The following is a 5648-nucleotide window of genomic DNA, read 5'->3' on the forward strand; positions in this document are numbered from 1 at the left end:
GAAACAGGCGGTAATACCATGTTTCAATTACTGGGGGGTATGTTCGTTGCCCGTTGTGTTGCCTGAATACCAAGAGTTCTCATATTTAAGTAGTCTGTTGCTGCAGTAAAGCCACAAATTCATTGCATAGAACATTGAGATGTTTCTCTCTGTCTTGTAGTGCACTCGTTGGATCGACTGTTGCTCCGTAACTTCCCAAACAGCTTATTTCGGCGAAACTTTTCTCTTACTTGGGTAAATTATGAGAGTAATTTTGATCAAGAGCGTTCTGTTTGCCTGGGAGAGAAAGGAATTACGAGCAGATGTAATCTGGATCGTGGATAAACTGGGACTTGCCGGTGTCCTTGTCGTCATATGCTGCTGGTATGAAGACGAACTCTCACAGGTAAACTCTATCAACTACAAAAAATAAACTGTATAGTTCATCATCGTTGCAGTCGAAGGAAGATAAATAACACTCACAACTTCCATACTAACAACAATTTCACTACCAAGACGAGGCAAACAATATGTACAGATTCAACGAAGCCATGGGTAGATATACCAATAACTATAATGGGTAACAGTTTGTGAAAATTAAAAATAACTAAGTGTTCGCTTTATAAGTGCCTGTTTCGTTACGAAAAATTGTAGTACTGCATCAATTTAAATGTCACTAGAATGTTTCGTTATATATATAAGTTTCTTCACAACGACAGTGTATTCGGATGGATAATTGTAGTGGCACTGTTTCTTAACCACACGGTCTTCGAAGCCGAGCGTATAATTTTTGAAAATATATAAATTCAACGTGGAACGCTTGGAGAAGGTCGGCAATGGTGGACGTGGAAACATTCATTCGACCGGATGATATGGCTCAGCCCTGCACACGTGGCCATTATGTGTAACCTATCACTATTCACATAAAATATTACACTCTATCCGCAACATAAATGTGTTATTCAGAAGTGCTAAGTATCATATTGTTAATTGTTACGATGCGATGAGTCAGCGTAGACAGTAATGTGACTTCCATGGAAGATCTTACAGATTAGGCAGTCACATCACGACGAATTCGCCGTTTTAGGATTCGGTCTGCTGTCAAAGTAGTATTAATGCCGCGATGGTCTATAATTCAACATACTAACAAGACTGAGCATAGTTGTTATATCTAGTTATAAAGAATTCATTGGATGAATAAACGTGGCAGTAGTCACTATAAAGCACAGTCACCATCAACTTGTAAATTGGTTCTTCACATAATCTTCCATATTCGGAAATTCGCCAAGCTTTTCACCGGCATAGACTTGATTATTAGAAAAGTTTGAGCCTTTCAATTAGTTGACAGATGTCATAAGTAGCATATCAGAAAACCTGTGGGGACAAACGATTAAACTTCGTTGTCAGTATCAAATTCAATAAGTTAATGAAATAGCAGCTAAGATAATGCATTTATAGGTGTTTTACTTGTAAACAGTGCACTTCATTTTCCAACCCTTCTAGAATTTCACCTGGTCAGATGATACTAACAAAGAAACTGCAGGTGTCAAATAAACGGACTGAAAAATTTTAATTAGTAATATGAAATCTGAGAAAAATCCAATTACAACTTTCATAATACAATTAGCGATCCACTGTTTACCTGCATACCGGTAAGCGCTATTTAGATATTACTCATCAATATGCATTAGAACGTTTTTTATAATTCGGTCAGTGACTGCAGATTGTGTTTACAGAAATTCATTCGTTAATCCGATAACAAATGCATCATAAATTAGCATTAACTACGACAAACTCTCATCGTTTTACTTCCTAAGAATATGTGACTAATTATTGTGGTACCTACAGCATTGTCATACACAGTTCCTGTATATGTTCAAAAAGCGGGCAGAAAAGGCCATCAACGTCAATTGTTACTCATATGATTTTTCTTCCTCAGACACGTTAGATAACGGCATTTTCCTTGACTGCATTACTTACATAGTTTGAGCTGGTGCCCAAACTTTGTGTGCTTTCCAGTTCTTGATCCCGCTATACGGAGAAAATCGGAAGCAGATATACTGACATCCAATTTCTCTGAATCTGGTGAGGATGTTTAGTGACATGATATTTTGACAGGTTTAGTTTAAAAAGACTGTCTACTGCCCATCCCTTTATTCTTTCAATGTCCTTTTGGATCCCAAGTGTATCCATTTAGATTTTTGGACTTTCAGATCTTTACTGCCACGAAACTAATATTATTTTAAAGCTTCTAATAAACATCAGGACTAGAGCTTGAATGGTTTCCTGTGAAACTCCTGGCATTGAGCGTGCGCTCCATTCACCTTGGTATGAAACATTCTGTTTTCTAGGTAATTTTGAACTAAGACAAAAGCTGATCAGTAAAATCTTTCTTTGCAGCCCGCACCGTGAGAAGTACATGAGGTACTGTATGGAAGGCTTCTGCGAAAACTATGGACACTGAGTTGATTCCCTTTGTTCCGTCGTTTTATCACTGGCGGTTCTGTCCATTACCTTTGACAGTACTAGTATTAATTCAAATTTTCTGTGACAAACCGTATCCTTAGCATGTCCCACTTTGAAGAACGAGACTAACCCGTTTCCATTCCTTTGGGAATTGGTATGACTCAAGCGAATGTCTTAACAGGTCAAATTCTGGTATGTTGATAGGTTTTGCGCACTGCTTGAGGATTATAGTAAGGATGTTGTCACATCCTGGTGACTAGCCTGGTTCCAAGGATTTCAGTTTCTTTAGTGCTAACCCAGGAGTTAGTTGTATTTACACAGACCATTAACTGCCACCAGAGTTGAGGAGTGTTTCGTGCACGTACATTCCCAGTTTAACTGGCCGGCGAGGTTGGTATTAACGATTTATGTCATTCCTAGTTTGGTGAGATCTTGTCCACTCGGCCCTTTTAAAGTACTGGCTCCCAGGTCCGTTGGTTTTCTGTTGGTCATGAATCTGTAGAGATATGTAGGGTTAGCTTGCAATTTGGTTGCCATATTGACGTTGAAGCATGTCTAATCACTTAAACCTTCGGTGTCGCTACAGTGAGTATCTTTCTGGGATACTTTGTATCAGTCTTGAGCCCTCATTTTGGCCATTAGCAAGCTTTCTGTGTTTCATTTAACTAGGGTCTTTTCTTTACGGTGTTGTGTTTTGTCTAATTTAAATTGTGCTGATAGGCATTCTGAATGATATCACTCACTATAACCCAGTGGTCATCGTCTGTTAACCTTCTCATACTCTCGTGGCCATAGTGGATGTTGAAGACACACTCTCATGATCAAATACTCTGTCACAGTGTAGAAGAGTTGGGAAGCTTTCTTGTCCCTCAGAAGCATCGCATTTTTGGCCCCGTTAAAATATGACTGAGTCATGGTCACTATTCCCTATTAGTGCATGGACATAGTGATCTTCCACTGAAAGCTGGTCGTCTGTTAACAATTAATCTAAGTATCAGAGTTTTTTAACTTTACCCAATCTTGCAGTGCCACCAGAATGCTCAGTCGATCTTCGACTTCTAATGGCCATGGCAAGCCGCTGATGGAACCACTCCGTATGTATCGCATCCTGGCTGGTGAAACTTAGGAACGGTGTGTCAGCGTTTCCACGCTGTAGTATTTGGTCACACCCAACATATGATAGTCTTAATACGGTGTGTGCTACTTATGTCGACAGACATAAGCAGTATGTAACATCAAACAGATGTGGAATGCATGCCAGCAGATGATTTGAAAGAGGGAATTGAAAACATCAGGAACGTAAACAAATTATAATTGTAATAATAACAGGAATGAAGGAACGATGAATTACGCAAGTAACAACTGGTGAAAGATGTGCAAATGATGTATATAATATGTGGCTTTCATATTTTGCGAAGACACTATAATTTCGCAATAAACAATGAATTGATTATCTCCACCAGGTCTTCGTTCATTACTCTAACATCGTCTAGATATTCTTATCTTTTTACGTCCTTAGTATGTTTGTTAAATGGAGTACGTTTTAGCGTTCTCACTAGAGCAACACCAACATAGTCCTGTCATCTCGAAGATATCAGTACTGTGTGGTGTTACGGCTCTGAAGCGACTAGACCCTGAGATGTTATCTAAGGTTAATTAACACTAAGGTGTATTTTATATGACTTTTGCCATTGTTTTCCGAATCCAGGTTTACTCTCAGCACCCGAAATGAGTGGTGAAATCATCCTTGGAGTTGTACGAGGACTGAAGAGCCTCGGTTAGACCTCGATTTCTGAAGTTCATAGACGAGGAGACTTAGTAGCCGTGAAGTGTAACGGGCCAGTAAGTCTGAACACGCCTATTATCGTAGCGCGTTGATGGCCTATGCTACATGACAGCCAAAACTGCCCTTGGAAGCCGTTTCCAATGTACCTAAAGGCTTCTTGATTCAACATGTTGATTCAATAGCATTCGCTTACTAGTGTTAGGTTATATTTCAGAATTCTCTGGTTTATTTAGAGAGACTCGTCCAGACGTTCAACTGTTGTGATCCATCTTATAAGTGATTTATCTTCAAACCGTTTTGTCAATATTTTCATCCTGCCAATCTATATTTTTCCTTTCTTTTGGTTATTTTAGTTTTCTGTTACGCGGTTTAAGACCCCTTGCTTTCGTGACACCGGATGCAGGTTTGAATGTCTTTGTTGATCCAGAGTGGTTACTTAAGGTCAGCAAAATATTAAGAATTTGTTAGATAACGAGCTAGGCTTCCATAATAGTGGTCGTAGAAGGAAGCTTCGGAGGATTAAATTAAAAAAATTGATTTTTCAGGGTATAACATTGGGGAAGCTGGATACTTGCTGATCCGTCTAGTTTTAACCTTGTGAAATTGTGGTCTACTTTGTTATTAGTACTGCTCTAATAATAGACCTAGTTCTAAAATTTTAAATATGTCTCGAAGTGACTGCCTAATCTATAAGATCTTACGTGGGAGTCACATCATTGTCTATACTGACTCATCGTATCGTAATAATCGACAGTATATGATGAAGAACACATTTAGGCTGGAGGTGAAACAATATATTGAAAATGATAAGTTACACAAGAATGACCACGCCTGAAAGGCTGAGCCATACCAACCAATGAATTTAACTGGATCTCTTCCGCCTTCTCGAATGTTGACCTTCCCTCCGCGTTACATGTTGAATATCTATGTTCCCAGTTGTCTCGTGTTCAACTTTGAGGATTGTGTAGTTAGAGCCCAATACCACTACAACCTCTTACCCAGTGTTCAAGTAGGCGTGGATATGCCTCGAATATTCAAGGCATGATAGTGCTGTTGTCTTTAACACCATTATAATTGAACATCCCGAAACTTGCCTTGCCGAAAGTCTGGAATAAAGAAGCTCGAAAATGTATTTTGAAGATAGTCGATGTGTCAAGAAGTATATGATCTAACCAGACTAGTTGTTACTAGTGATGCGTATCACCGTGCACAAAATCGCCATTCAGCATGGTTGTCTGACCGATTATTTTCAGCTAGGGTGTGTTTATATAAACAAAAGAAGTCAGCAAGGATGTCTTAGACTTACAGAACTATTTATTTTTATCATTCGATCGGAAATGTTTACCACAGAGACTATACGTGAGTAATTCAGTTAAAACAGGTACGCATTTTAGGGAAGTGAGGTTTCATCATAGTT

Source organism: Schistosoma haematobium, chromosome ZW (genome assembly GCF_000699445.3).
Source record: "Schistosoma haematobium chromosome ZW, whole genome shotgun sequence".
NCBI lineage: Eukaryota > Metazoa > Platyhelminthes > Trematoda > Strigeidida > Schistosomatidae > Schistosoma > Schistosoma haematobium.